General features: G+C 43.5%; 1 pseudogene across 1 annotated transcript in view; it reads right to left on the bottom strand.

Moving 5' to 3' along the window:
- LOC147611670 (protein BUD31 homolog 1-like) overlaps window positions 1–10,316 on the bottom strand; it is a 33,760-nt pseudogene extending 23,444 nt beyond the window's left edge. The window contains exons 1-2 of the transcript XR_015263778.1: window positions 10,166–10,316; window positions 9,490–9,677 (exon numbers count right to left, since the gene is read on the bottom strand). The product of XR_015263778.1 is annotated as a protein BUD31 homolog 1-like (transcript). The remainder of the gene's footprint in view (window positions 1–9,489; window positions 9,678–10,165) is intronic.
- Window positions 10,317–16,074: the final 5,758 nt, after the last annotated feature.

Here is a 16,074-nt window from a genome sequence, read left to right on the forward strand (position 1 = left end):
TTTGGCTGACCACACTCCTGAGCTTGGCGGTTGGCACTTGGGTGGCCATTGGTGATCGACCAGCAACTTGTCTGAGGTGCAGCCACCCTTAGGAGTCTCAGCGACACAGTCTTTGGGATTGCCCAAAGGCTCAGCAAGTTTGGCAACGGATCCTCCACATATTCACAATGGACAGGACCTCGACCCATATTATTACATGGGGCACTATCGCTTGGACCACCGAGGCTGAGGTTGCCAAGGCTTACGAAGAGGAAGGTGGGGGGCTAGCCCTTGAGGTCTCTCACCTTTGTATTTCGGAAGTACCAATCCCAGTCCCATCTACTCATCACACTGGAGACCGGGCTCATGCCAGAGATGGGTGATTTACAGCAGCATTGCAGCCTGGCCTATATGGAGAGCTAGACGCAGCCAAGCCATCGAGGGTACCCGCACTCCACCTGTAGAGTCCATCAGGAGCATTTGGCTCAACATCGTCCATACCCTCCGCGGTCATGGAGGAAGTTGCAAGGTCGCTCTGACCGCATGTGAAAGTGGCGGGAAGCTTTCTTGAGACTCTAGCGGCCTAGTGGTGATCCCACTTGGCATTACAGACCACCTGTGTAGTTATTCCCTCCCCCCTCCCCTTGTATGAGATAGCCTAGGGGAAGTGCATCTTTCTCCACCCTTTTGATTATTTGATCCCCGCCTCGTACACGGAGATGAGTTTGTATCTAGCCCTTCGTGGTTGTTTTTCATTAGCTACTATAGCATGTAAAGCATGGGCCAGCCCATGGAGCAGCCACCATGAGGCATGTGATGCCTTGCATATGGTGCCAAGCATCATGGGCAGCATTTCCAACCCCTAATAACCAATCAGCCAGCATAATAACCAGTCGGCCAGCATCTTATGATAAGTCGGCCAGCATGCATAACATTAAATGCTTATTTTCACAAGTCGTGGGCATTAAATAACAGGCCGACGGCAGCCTCTGTTCACCGACCAGCAGCATGTGATATTATATAAGCAGCCCACACTCCCTTGCATAAATCATCTCATTTCACAGAAATTCATCGAGCTGCTAGTGCATATGTGTGCCTACAAGCCTCCGGGTTTTCTAGAGCATACAACTCACCCTTTAAGCAGCCCGTGCTTCATCCCCTAGGCAGCATAGAAGATCCTCATCTTCAGCCAACATATGTGCATATCCTCAACTAGACTTGCATAAGTGGCTTCATAGAGTCTTCTACAACGCTAATGGGTCAGCATATGGTTCAGCCTGCGTTCAGTCCTCCTCGTCCTTGCATTTGGCAGTCCACAGTCATCATTCACATCATTGTACAAAGTTATCTAAAGTAATACAAGCAAATACTCTTGCTTGCGGTTGGGGGGGGGGGGGGGGCGGGGGGGCGCCTTCAGTGGGTAATTGTGTAACGCGCGGAAGCTCTGGGAGTCTTCTTTCGGCCCTAAACACTCTTGGAAACCATCTGATGCAAAACGCAGATATAGAGAGAGAGAGAGATGTGCTGGAAAATTCAGTATATTTCATATAGTACAAAAAAGGGTACTTTGCTACAACCCTAGGCTGTCTTCATAAAAAGGTGGTAAACACCCTAGATGTCACCAGCCTGGACATTTCCCAGTCTGAAAGGGGTCTGGTGGACTCCAGGATGTTTAAATATTTGGAAAGTACAAGCTTTGGGAATGGGGGATTATCCTAGAATACAAAGGACCACACTCCTAAAATTTAGGAGAGTTGCTATTTTTGGCCCGACTCCGATGGAAATTCTGTTCGCGTCATTACATCTGGAATTGAGCAGATACCAAGAGTTGGCAAAGTGCCTATGACAGAATGTCTACCAGTTGGGATATTTTTAGAGGTAAAGATTATGGAAGGACCCATCTCTTAGATTGGGACATGTGGCAAGAAAGTGGACCAAAGTGAGACAAGTGGCCTCACACTTGTCACTTCAGCTATTGTGTGGCTCTCCACTTGTCATCGTAACCTTCTCTTGCCATTTTAGCTCATGGGAGGCCCAAATCTATAAATTGGAGCCCTCTCTCTTCATTAATAGAGGCTTTCTTGCTGCACACTAGCCTCTACCACCGTTACAGGCTGCCCTAATGATGGCTACTCTCTTTCTCTCTCTCTTGAAGGCTGCCCATGAAGAATACCGGCTGTTGGGGACTGTTTTGGAGGCTTCCATCGTGAAGAAATACTGAAGGCAAGGGTATTTAATCATTTATTATGATTTCTAGCCATTGCACTTGTTGCACCAGCATTTGTACTTGCTGTCTTGCTATACCAGCCACCGTACCGGCTGTACCAGCCACTGTACTTGTACTACTAGTCATTGTACCTGATGTACCAGCACTTGTACTTGCCGTACCAGCTGTACCAGCCACCGTACCAACTATACCAGCCACTGTACCAGCTGTACCAGCCATTGTACCTATTGTACCGGTTGAATGGAGAGTTGTACTTGCTGTACCCTTTCTATTGCATGAAGACCCGTGGTTTTTGGGGAAGAATCAGTACCCACACGGAGGTATGTGGATTATATTGTTGGCTCGGCATTTCTACAGCCTATGTTCCGGCTTGGTTGCCTCGTGTTGGGCTGTGTTATGGCATTTGTATATGGATAATCCGGCATCTCCCGTGGGGAGAGTAAGGCCCTCAAAGCTTGTACATGATATTATTCTCCTTGGGTAATAAAATACTCCAAGGGGGGGGTCGGCCCATTCCGGCCTCTATGCGGTGTCACACGTGCAAGCTCCATTTTCAGCATTTGTGGATGTTTTGTCCAGCTTTATGTTTTATGCAAAGTGATGATGGATATGTGTTAAGGCTGTGGCCATGTTTAAATGTTTTAATATGCATTGATGGTATCAACAAGTGTGTCAAAGGCCCTAGTCCCCCGAGCACCCGCCGCGAGTATTGGTATCAGAGCATAGGCTTTCTTGGAAGCGGAGGCTTCCTTCTATCAATAAGGAAGAGAAAAGATCTCAAGTGGGGACCACACTTACCATCATTGCTGTTAAGCATGGCCAGCCGCTTCATAGCTTATGAAGCAAGAGCATGAGCAGTAGACAGCTTGTTGATCTAAGGATTTATGAATTCAGAGAATTTTATTGTGGAAGTGTGAAGTTGGCTTTATGTGCACAAGTTTAGCACTCTTTCCATATGGATATTGTGGATTATATTATCAAGCTTACAGACAAGCTATATGGAGATATATCTTAAGGATATGGTGACCAGATATTTCTTTTGGCTTCATGACCAACCTGGCTAAGAAAAGCTAAGTATACTTTGAGTTTGCAAAGTTGGTGCTTTGGCTATTTACTATGAAGTGTTTTTGATATTCACTAACCCTTGTATAGCCATGCAAGGAGAAAGGTGTTGTTGTTTGTCTTGAGATGGTTTCAGGGAAACATTGTTTATGGCTCCCTTTAATGGGATGAATTCTTTTCATGGCTCCCTTTATTGGGATGGATTATATCTATGGAGATTTCTTTCTTGGACGAGATTTATATAGATATTGGGCCTCACAAACAATTTCTATGGACGAATCTGTCCGAGTTTATAGAGAAGAAATCTTTGGATATCTCATGGATATGATGCTTTTATGGCTAAAGTCCACCTCTACTCCAAGGTGTGTGGTTAGCACAGAGTATGTGGTAAGAGTTATGGTATACAAGGATTATGGTATACAGCTCTATGGATTCTTGGACTTCTTTTCTAGGGATTTGGATCCATCCTCAGGTTTATGGATTATGTTTATGGCTCCCTTTTACTGGGATGGATTATTCCTTTTGGCTCCCTTAATTTGGGATGCATTGGACTTATGAAACTCATGATTCACATACCCTGTGTAGTGTTCTCTTGTCCTACGTGCTCTCTTGAAGATTGTTTCTACCATGTGAGGGTGGAACAATAGAGAGCAGATGGAAAGGAACATGGACACTTCTTTGCCAACTCTTGGTATCTGCTCAATTCCAGATGTAATGACGCGAACAGAATTTCCATCGGAGTCGGGCCAAAAATAGCAACTCTCCTAAATTTTAGGAGTGTGGTCCTTTGTATTCTAGGATAATCCCCCATTCCCAAAGCTTGTACTTTCCAAATATTTAAACATCTTGGAGTCCACCAGACCCCTTTCAGACTGGGAAATGTCCAGGCCGGTGACATCCTCCCCAACTTCTTAAAAGTTGTCCGCAACTTTAAGCTTCAAGCCATATATTCAAGATATAATCATGTCCCATCGATTGGGTGAGACGAGACAGTCTCAAAAATCCAATATAACTGAAGAATCCATGTCCCAAAGAAATGGGCGAGACAGGCTTTCTTGCTGCACACTAGCCTCTACCACCGTTTTACAGGCTGCCCTAATGATGGCTACTCTCTTTCTCTCTCTCTTGAAGGCTGCCCATGAAGAATACCGGCTGTTGGGGACTGTTTTGGAGGCTTCCATCGTGAAGAAATACTGAAGGCAAGGGTATTTAATCATTTATTATGATTTCTAGCCATTGCACTTGTTGCACCAGCATTTGTACTTGCTGTACTTGCTATACCAGCCACCGTACCGACTGTACCAGCCACTGTACTTGTTGTACTAGTCATTGTACCTGATGTACCAGCATTTGTACTTGCTGTACCTGCTGTACCAGCCACCGTACCAACTGTACAAGCCACCGTACCGGCTATACCAACCACTGTACCGGCTGTACCAGCCATTGTACCTGTTGTACCGGTTGAATGGACAGTTGTACTTGCTGTACCCTTTCTATTGCATGAAGACCCGTGGTTTTTGGGGAAGAATCAGTACCCACACGGAGGTATATGGATTATATTGTTGGCTCAGCATTTCTACAGCCTATGTTCCGGCTTGGTTGCCTCGTGTTGGGCTGTGTTATGGCATTTGTATATGGATAATCCGGCATCTCCCGTGGGGAGAGTAAGGCCCTCAAAGCTTGTACATGATATTATTCTCCTTGGGTAATAAAATACTCCAAGGGGGGGGTCGGCCCATTCCGGCCTCTATGCGGTGTCACACGTTCAAGCTCCATTTTCAGCATTTGTGGATGTTTTGTCCAGCTTTATGTTTTATGCAAAGTGATGATGGATATGTGTTAAGGCTGTGGCCATGTTTAAATGTTTTAATATGCATTGATGGTATCAACAAGTGTGTCAAAGGCCCTAGTCCCCCGCCGCGAGTTTCACTAGATCTGGTCCCTACTTGGACCCCTAAGACCCAATCCCTAGAGGATTGAATGAAATGAATGATGAGCCTCCTAGCCTATTTATAAGCCCATTAAATCCTTGGAGAGCTGGCCGACCAGCAGTCGGCCAGCAGCCTTGGCAGAAAATACAAAAACGCAGCACAGCCTGTCTTCTGGATGCGCTTCAGTCCCCTTTGCTCTTTGGAGTCAGCCGACAGCTCCTAGAACCAGCCGACAGCATCCTCCTCCATGATCCCCATGCCTTGCTCCAAGTCCACCACAGATTCTACACCTGAGGCTCCAAAATTCTGGTTCTATTGATCTTTTACTGGCTGCCCCCTTCTGGATTAGCCCTGAGAAGGTACATGGCATTGATCATGCACATGACATCCCCCTCTGCTAAACTTGATGACGGGATTCCAACCTGCTCTTGGATGACTGTCATCATCCCAAATCTTTTCCCGAAGTCCCTCTGTCATCCATCCATCCCTGGCAACCCTTTTCTCCGAAAGCCCGGCCTGTTCTCCAAACCACTAGGCTGCATGCCCTCGAGCTAATCTAGCTGCTACTGCTTCCTTTAGGGAGAAACACGGTCCTGTGAAAGTAACTCCCAAGTAGACATATGACCTGACGTACTCTACCGACTCCCCTCGGAAAGTGAACTGAAGCTCTGATCTTGTCACCCATGCCTGTGTGGTGTTAAACACCATAACCTTGGTTTTCCCAAGGTTCACTGTCAGATCTCTATCCGCACAGAAAGCCTGTAATGCATCCAGGTGTCTCTGTAGTCCCTCTGGAGAGTCTGAGATTAGAACAATATCATCAGCATATAACAAGATGGGTATCAACACCCCTGCAAGGCATGCCCCTGGGCCTCCCAATCTGTCTACATAATCAGAGACTGCATCAATGTACAATCCAAAGAGGGTGGGCGATAGCGGGCATCCCTGCTTCTCACCCCTAACGTGCTGGTCACCCTATCAGATAGTCCGCCTGGAGCTCGGACTATGCCTGTCACAGACTTATACAAAGCATATATCCCCCACTGCATATCCTCGGGTACCTCAATGTAATGCAATCTGTGCATAAGCCAAATATGACCTATGGGATTGATACAAAGTGTAGCATGCAATAGGTTGACCGTCGTAACACGCAACAAAGCGTTCTTTAAACCTGTGAGTTTATGCACTTAGGAGAGAAGAGTTGAGAGAGGAGATGAGAGTCGGTACAAGATTGGGTCCCAATTTGTCATGTGCATGATCAATGCCATGTACCTTCTCAGGGCTAATCCAGAAGGGGGCAGACAGTAAAAGATCAATAGAACCAAAATTTTGGAGCCTCATGTGCAAAATCTGTGGTGGACTTGGAGCAGGGCATGGGGATCATGGAGGAGGATGCTGTCGGCTGGTTCTAGGAGCTGTCGGCGGCTGACTCCAGAGAGCAAAGAGGACCGAAGCGCATCCAGAAGACCAGAAGACCAGGCTGTGCTGCGTTTTTGTATTTTATGCCAAGGCTGGTGGCCGACTGCTGGTCGGCCAGCTCTCCAAGGATTTAATGGGCCTAAATAGGCTAGGAGACTCATCATTCATTTCATTCAATCCTCTAGGGATTGGATCTTAGGGGTCCACGTAGGGACCAGATCTAGGGTGTTTACCACCTTTTTATGAAGACAGCCTAGGGTTGTAGCAAAGTACCCTTTTTGTACTATATGAAATATACTGAATTTTCCAACACATCTCTCTCTCTCTACTCTCTCTCTATATCTGCGTTTTGCATCAGATGGTTTCCAAGAGTTTTTAGGGCTGAAAGAAGACTCCCAGAGCTTCCACGCATTACATTGATATCAGAGCCTCACGCTCAGCAAAGCTAAACACTGATTCAGTCCCATATGATGGTGTACAGGTCCAAGGTACAGGAAAGTACACGGATACGAAGCCCAAGGCAAGGAGCACAGAAGCGAGAAGAGCTACCAGGAGGTTTGTTGGTGGTGTTCCACAAAGCCAGAGGGGATGGCAGTCCTGTGAGCTAGATAGGTTCTCGGGCAACGGTCCCAAGGGAGGATTATCCTCCAAGGGTGATGTGAGGGTGCTAGACTCATTTCTCAGGAATGAAGACCAAGACAGTCTTCAGAGTCAGGGCAGGAATGGATTGTGGACTAAATGGAACAGATGCATAGATCTTAGTCTGAGACGGTGGGGGCACTTGAGAGGCAGTGTGCACACATACAGTTTCAGGAGCCACGCACCAAATTGTGGCTATTTGATATGCTTGTCACACCGACCCTCCTGTACGGAGCTCCAATTTGGGGGCCCGGTATACATCACAGATCTCACAGAGGAACAGATGAGGGATGGAGGCAAATGGAGAGACCACTGATTATGATGATTGCCCGCATGATTCGGTGCAAATCATCAGTACCACATGAGATTGTTTGGGCTGAGCTGGGTGCCCCACCATTAGTAACCGAGGCCCTATTCCAAGCAGTTACCTTTTTACAGCGGCTATGGGAGCTCCCTCAGCAGAGGTACTCCCGTTTGGCATTGACCTCATCCATACAGTTAGCAGAGGATGGAGATACTCATTGTTGATACGCTCACGTGAGATCATGGTTTGACCTACATGGTTTGCGGATAGAGGCACTACCACCCTTTCAGTACAGTCTGGATTGTCTATTTTTGGATCTCACCCGCTCAGAGCAAAACCGCGTGATCAGGATGGATATCATCAGAGTGGACACAGAGAGGACATGGACTAGCCCCCTTGAGCCCTTGGGCACAAAAATGGCTCATTACAAGAGCCATTTTCTACACCTCTCACCGGATGATTTTATCACCCGCCCGGCGTACATGGATGTACACCTATCACACGGGATACGTTGTGCCATTGGACAGATCTGGACCTCATCACACCAGCTGCGGATTGAGACAGGGCGATATGTGCATCAGATCGTGGATGACCGCATTTGTCAGCTATGCTACCAGGAGGTAGAGACAGAGGAACAATACATTTGCCGAGATACAGTCTATTATGAGATCCGAGGGAGATGTCACTGCCTCTTCCGAGAGGGTTTTGGGCCGTTACGCAAGGTCATGGAGTTTGAGGATCAGAGATGCCTGGGATTGTTTCTACTTGAGCTCAGGAGACACAGAGAGACCCTCTTGGCAGACAGGAGGCCGAGCCATGGTACCTAGACAGAGAACCCTGACAGATTTCTTCAGCACCAGCACCAGCACCAGCACCAGCAACCCAGCCCACACACCTCCGATACCTCCATTGGGCCATCAAGGCACCGACCACGCTCCCAGGGAGTCACCACTGATAAAGCAGTTATCTTGTGTCGTGCTCGTCGGCCACGCCCACCAGGATCCCGACCACGGCATCCTCACCATCGCCAGATGAGAGCCATTATTGCTCGGCATCGGAGGCACCTACCTCGCTTCTACGACCTCTCCATTCTAGACAGCCCCATGGCAGAGATACCTGATCTAAGGAGAGGGCAACACTTCAACTGATCAACATACATGAATCTACCTGATATATACATTTTTCAGTATTTTCTAGTATTTTCTACTCAGTATCACCTCGGAGTCTTACAGTTCTGTTCTTATAACTGTAGGACAATCAGTTTATTGTACTTTTTAGTCTCATTTAGTTGTTCTCTTTGATGAGACACCAACTTCAGATGTACTCTCAGTTTTGGTCTCATAGGCCACTATGGCCTCTTAGAGACGTTAATATATCATTTCATTTCATTTCTCTCTCTCTCTCTCTCTCTCTCTCTCTCTCTCTCTCTCTCTCTAGTGGTTTAAACATCGGGCTCTTAAGTCCCTACACTTCGGTGGGCTGTCATACACATCATATGTATTTCGTAGGCTTGTCTATAACCTTACACTCATCGTCACTATCGTTGTGGTCAAGAGGACATCAACTTGGGGCAACATAACAAGCCTATGCTATCTCCCTTTCATGTGTGGACGTCCCTGGCCCCCTTAGAGAGCTTTTTCACAACCACTATAGTAAAGATAGAAGGTGGCTTATCATGTGAGTCACAACATGCCCTAGGTCCAAAAACGCATCCACGAAAAGAAAAAGCCAAAGACGGGTGGACAATGTCCAAAGTCAACATGCTAGTGCTTCACAGCCTTAGCTCGAGCCAGAGGATATGCAGCTTAAACTCAGCAAGCACATGTGAATAATGTGAGGATAGAGAAAGAAAGAGAGAGGGAGATAAATGCAGCAACACTTTGTTCTCTTCTGTAAATTCTGAAGCTCTCATGAACAATAAAATTTACCTTTTTCCATTTGGCAATGAGATTGCGATCTGCATAGCCTTGATCTAAGCAGAACTCGTAAAGATCCTTCGAGATGGCCTTACGTTGATAATACAAGTCATACAAGTATCTGCTTTTTTGGTGGGAAATCTTAAAGATGGGCCATAACGACTCGCATTTTCTTTTCCCTTCATGGGTCTCAGTTTCAGCTGCCAGACAGCAAGACATGTAAGGACATGGGTTTTGAGCAGCAGCCAAAAAGAAGCATACTATATGCAACACTTGCATGAAAGCAAGTTATACAGCCCAAACTAGCCCTGAAAAATCCGCACTCCTATCTGCAGCTCTTGGCCAACAGATGATACCTCAGAATGGTACAGCCCCTTATATAGAGCCAAGTAATCTCTAAAGCGTGTTAACTCTGGCTCAGTATGCACACAAACATCAAGTGAGAGGGACCATGTACTCCGCCTGAGAAATCCGTGTTGATCCATAACTCAAGGCAAGATGGCCGGTAAGAAACCCCAACCTTGATCGGAAAACCAGAAACCCTAACCCCAATAAAGAAACCCTAACCATAATAAAGAAACCCTGACCTTGATTAAAAAAAACCTGACCCTGATAGGAAAAATCAGAAACCCTAACCTAGAATGGGAAACCGGAAACCCTAACCCTAATTGGAATTCAGAACAGTTACCTTCTCGCATTTTGGTTTCCAAATCTCTGAGCGTGGGCTCGATGAGCTCCCATCCGGAAGGGTACTTCACGCGGCTGGTGCGCGCTTTCGGCATGACTGGCTGCAACAATAAAACCACTTTAAACGCTACGCTAACAAGTCGCAAATTATGTCTGGCCTTTATATATGTATGTGATAGGCATATCGTTTTTTTTTTCCCTTTTTTTTTGTGGCACCCACTCATTTTATCTTTTTTTTGCTTTTTTTATAAAGACTTGTACAAGCAGTTACCAACTGCTAATCGTCTTTTTTATTTTCAATTTAATTCATGCAAATGAATTTATGATCAATGGATATTGTTAGAAAAATACACAAAAATGTTTTTTTTGTTTCTTTGGAGGGGTGAGAGAGTATATTTCATCATGTGTTTTAGATGATGTGAGAGTTGTCTTGGCATTGTGCACTATGCTTGAAAGACTAGTTTGGCATACTTGCTTGACCATGGGATTGTGCTTTTTGAATTGCACGATTAGTGAATGAATTTAATGGAATAAATTGGTGTTGTACATGGGGATTTGTTAATTGAATTCTCTTATTTCTAAGTGTTTGTGAATACTTAGAAGTGATACACATGCATTAGTGATTTGTTGTTGTTGTTGTTGTGTGTGTGTGATGGGAAGTGATACACATGCATTAGTGATTTGCATGTTTTTGTGGCTTAGATTGAGCATTGTCTTGAGGTTAAATGGTAAACATTGTTGAAATAGTTATTTTTATTTAGTAGAAATACGGAAGAGTTATATTCTAGAGTACATCTAGTGGGAGTGGAGTTCACCCAGCCTCAAACTCCAACAGTTTCTCTCAGGCTCCTATGGGTGTTGCACAACAACAACCATAGATGGTCCTTATCGATCCAACCGAGCTTTGAGAGCTCTCTTTTAGCAAGTTCACAATCTTTACGAACGAACAAGTTGCTAGGAGTGAGCAAAGGTGGGCAGCTCAATAGGGGGCTATTACCGACCTCGTTGGGCCAACATATCCTCCCTTCACTCTGAAGGTGTATTCTAGGGAGAAGAAGGAGAGACAACCAAACTATTAGAGAGCTTGGTTGAGTTAGTTTTTGGGAATCGCATTTTGTGTTTATGCACTATCTTGAGGAACATCGGTTGTTATCTATTGAGATGTTCCCATTGAGAGGTTGAGAGCCTTTACTTGGTAGAAATATCTCAAAGGGAAGTCTCAAAGGGAAACCCAACACTCCAAGGACTTGGAGTGTCTTCAAGGATATTTTCATGGAGGCATTCATGAGAGAGCCAAGTGAGACTTTTGACTTTTGCCATTTAAAGATTATTCAACTGGGTGGAAGGACATTTAAAGATTATTCAACTGGGTGGAAGGACATTTGAAGGAGTTTAAGAACTTATTACTAAGTTCTTTGATCTCCCAAATAAATACGTACGTTTGTTCTTCTTACAAGCGCTTCCTCATGATTATCAGAATGAAGTGTAGAAAAACGCAATGAAGAGTTACAAGGATGACATTCTCTTTGTTTGGATATATAATGACACTGTGATGTGGTGGCCACTCGAAAGGACATTGATGGTCCTTCTGAACAGCAAAGTGGAATGGAAAATAAAAGAAAGATAAAAGTAATCGTTGAGAGTTGCAACAACAGCACTAGAGAGACATTAGATGGGACCCACCGAAAAAGTCTCATCTTTTGAGTAACTGAAGTCAAGATCTTTGGTAAAAGGTAACTGAAGTCAAGATCTTTGGTAAAAGGCTTTGCACAAATTCTACTACATCCCATGTAGCCTCGAGTGTGAAGGGACCTGTGTTGCACAAATTCTTACTATCCCCCAAGTGAAGGGACATGTGTGAAGGGAATGTGTTGCTATACATGTAATAAACCAAGTCACTATGCTTATGCTTTCCCTCTCAACAATAAACGTGGTGGTGGGCAAAGTGGTAGTAGTAGATCTCTACACCCATAGGCACATGCGTATCTAATTAAGTCTAGACCTATTCTCTAGTAATCCTCTTATTTCAAGCATTGATGTGGTGAAGTCATAACATAGTGTTTCCAAAGCAAAGTTCCTCAACTTGTTTTGAAGATGAAGAGGAGCTTCCTTCAAGACTATGAAGTGGAGCTTCATTTCAATGATATTATGCCTTGAGCATAGATGTTTTATAAGGCAAAGAGTGGTAAAAGCCCTAACTACTATGAAGAGGAGCTTCATTTCAATGATATTATACCTTGAGCATATATGTTTTATTAGGCAAAAAGTGATAAAAGGCCTAATGTAACTACTATGAAGAGGAGCTTCCTTTTAAGAATATGAACACGAGCTTCATTTCAATGATATTACACCTTGAGCATAGATGTTTTATTAGGCAAAGAGTGGTAAAAAGCCCCAATGTAAATATTGGTTATGTCCATCATGTAATTACATTTGTGCATAACGACAAGACTTTTTCGTTGTATGGTGATCTTCTAGTCCAATGAGAAAGAGATTATACAATTATATTGCATGATTATAGTCTCTGAAACCTTTACAAATACTTTCTAATGAAGAAAATCGCATTCTGTATTTTGTTTTGAAAGTCAAAATTTTATAATAAAATTGACTTATATTCGATTAAAAGTACAAATGAAGCATTATGTGATACAAGTGATTTGTGCTTACCTTATGCCTCCCTTATGCTTAGCTAGTTGTTCTTCTAATGTTTAAGCCTTAGATTTGACTTTGAAATGAGAGAGGAGAGAGTGGTTTAGTTCCTTTTAGCTAGTTGTTGTTCTAATCTTCAAGCCTTAGATTTTACTTTGAAACGAGAGAGGAGAGAGCGGTTCACTTATTTTTAGGTATTCTAGAAAAGAAGATCAACAAGGAGGTTTGAGTTCTTGAGCTCTGTAGGCCTTCGGCGGTGATTTTGATTGGACACACGATAGTCCACAATTGGAAAGTGTTTCTTTCTTGGCATTTCGTGCATATCTTCACTAAGTAAGAAATAGCCCCACTATGGCAACATCGTCCTATGAAGAAGCTGAATACGGGGCAACATTTACTACTGTGATAATTGAATGTGTATGGTTAAGATGATTGATGGAGGATCTTTGTGTCCCTTCAAATTTCCCTACTCCTATTCATAAATAGTTAGAGTGTAATGGCAGTTGTGCAAAGAATCATGTCTTTCAGACCAAGACAAAGCATATTGAAATGCATTACCACTATGTTAGAGAGAGGCTCCATGTAGGTGAGATCAATCTAATCTATTGCAATACACATGATAATGTGGTATATCTTTTCATTAAATCCTTATCATGTGAAAAATTTGAGGCCTTCCACAAATCTTTAGGCCTCTTCCCTTTCAAAGATTGATTTGCAGTACCTTTAAACCTCACATTTGTCATATAGGGGGTTTGTTAGATATACTACATTGTGAGGTCATGCACTTACAGCATGGCACTTTTGTCCCACTGGGCTTTTCCCCATGGCCATACAGGTGTGAACATGCACCTTAGAGTTAGCTCTTAGAGTTAGCTAGTATAAAAATAACCGCATTCACAAATTAGGCCTACTGCTCATTTGTACTTGTGTAGAGAGCTTCATCTCTCTCTCCTTTGAGCTTGCCAATCTCTCTCACACTCTATGTCCTTGTTTTTGAGCATTGTGTGCGTGTGAGTCCATCTCTCCATTCTATGCGAGCTAATAGTTGAATTATGGAGTGGTTAACATACCTCCTTCCTAATGATGATCATGTCCTTGCATCACCCAAGTTGGTGGTGAATCTGCTCTGCTACCATGGTGGAAAGGTGTGGATGGTCTATGATACGCCATGAAGTTGGTATGCAAGGTTAAGTGGTATGTTCGGGACCAATATATAGTCGAATGCAGGGCACGTTGGTAATAAGCTTTGGATATCCCTGGTGGATAAGCAGCTTGTCGAGGTAGCATGAAAGGTAGATACAAAGTAGAAGTTTGTCATGTGAGGCCTCCTTCTATTGTGGACATGGAATGGCCCTTCAAATTTAAGGAGATAGTAGAAGCGACCAACACACATGACATGGTATTATGCCCCAATAGTGATGCTTAGAGATTGGGCTTCTTCGTGGCTAATACATCAACCAAGACGAGGTTTTGTTAGTTCAATTAGGAATGAAGTAGAGGTTACATACATTGAAGGTGCCTGTTAAGTCGATGGTTATCTAAGCAAAGGATTCTTCTAGAGGAGACATCCTCTCTTTCACCAATAAATGTAAAGTCGGTGATCTCTTTACGTTTTCCTTTTCCATTATGTTGATTATCAAAATGCTTCTTCCAACATTCTTTGACCACATGTCCTTTCTTACCACAATAGATGCACTTTATGGTTGAATTTATTGATGATTTGATGTTAACATATTTGAATCCGATTCGGACTCAAAATTGTTCCTAAATTATTGCCTTTGTTTCTAATTCTTTTTGAGTTCAGGAACATTGCTTGTCCTCTTTATTTTGAATTGTTTGCTCTCTTGACTTTGAAAATTTTTCTTTCCCTTCCCTTCTTGCTTTTGTAAGCATAGGTTATTAACATATGACAATTTTGATTCCTCATTAATGAGTGCACCAAACATAGATGCAAATTTCTCATATGATTACGGTTTTTTATGATTGCTTCATCATTTCTTATTGGAGACTTTTAACAACTGTGAGTTGATAAAAAATGATTGCATGAATGCTAGAAGTGTTGCGGTGTCTTTATCTTCTTGCATTTTTGCATCAAAGCGTTTCTTTGTAATGTTGGAAACATTCTTACGCTCATACATGCTGCCAAGAGTATCACACAATTGCTTAGATGATTTGTTAAGATGAGCCACATGCATTAGTTAAGTATCTTCAATGTGTTGAGAAAATGAGTGTACAAGCTTTTTTGTCTTTGCTTACCCTATCTACTTCATCTTTGCCAAGATTCTCTTTTTTAATTGACTTCGACTCTTCCACCACTTTGAGAAGATTTCTCTCTCATCAAGAATGGCTTCCATGCAACTTTCCATGCACATGCACACTTTCCATTCATCTTCTCCATGAAAATAGATGAGCCCAACTTGAAGACCAGGAAGTCATTTGATTTTACATGAACTTAATCACTTCCCTCTTAAGCATCCTTACCTTTGAAAAGGTAAGGTTAGTTTAACCTTAGTTAATTAAGGTTTTTAACCCTTTCTTTTCATTTATTTTCCACAAGTTTGTGCTAGCATATTTCTTTGAATTTCTTGCAATTTTATGCTACTTCTACTACTAGGGTGGTTCCTTTTGTTGTGGATAGAAATTGCTAAAGGGGGCCTTTGATGGCTTGCCCATTCAGCCAAGCTAGGTGCTTATGGGGCTACTTGAAATTTTTGATGGCAATGGAGGGATTCAACTGCAAGCTACTTTAGACTCATTGCATTTGTTTCCTACCCTACCCTACCCTATATAGCACACACAACCTATACCCACTCTACCCGTGAGATCAAGGAGGAGAGCCACGAGGTCTCTGATACCAATTTTTTGGTAGAACTGGTGATTCTCTCTCTCTCTCTCTCTCTCTCTCTCTCTCTCTCTCTCTCTCTCTCTCTCTCTCTCACACACACACACACACACACACACACACACACACAAATTAGGATGTGTAGGGAATAAGAGAGAAAAGTAAACACGATTGCTTATTGCATTAGATAATTGCATGGGTAAAATGTGATGAAGGTGAAGGTGGTTATGACCTTTCACTTGAACATCCATGGCCTTTCACATCACCCTACCTATGTGTGCATACATGTGCACCTCCTCATATATCAACCATACAAATGAGTTTTAGGCAACTAGACAAAGTTTGAATTACACACATTATCACATTTTAATTTCTACATTCACGAGAGGACTCCAATGGAGAATCTGATAATATGGACT

This window comes from Cibotium barometz, chromosome 47 (genome assembly GCF_041138505.1).
Source record: "Cibotium barometz isolate CiBa-2024 chromosome 47, ASM4113850v1, whole genome shotgun sequence".
NCBI classification, from domain to species: Eukaryota; Viridiplantae; Streptophyta; class Polypodiopsida; order Cyatheales; family Cibotiaceae; genus Cibotium; species Cibotium barometz.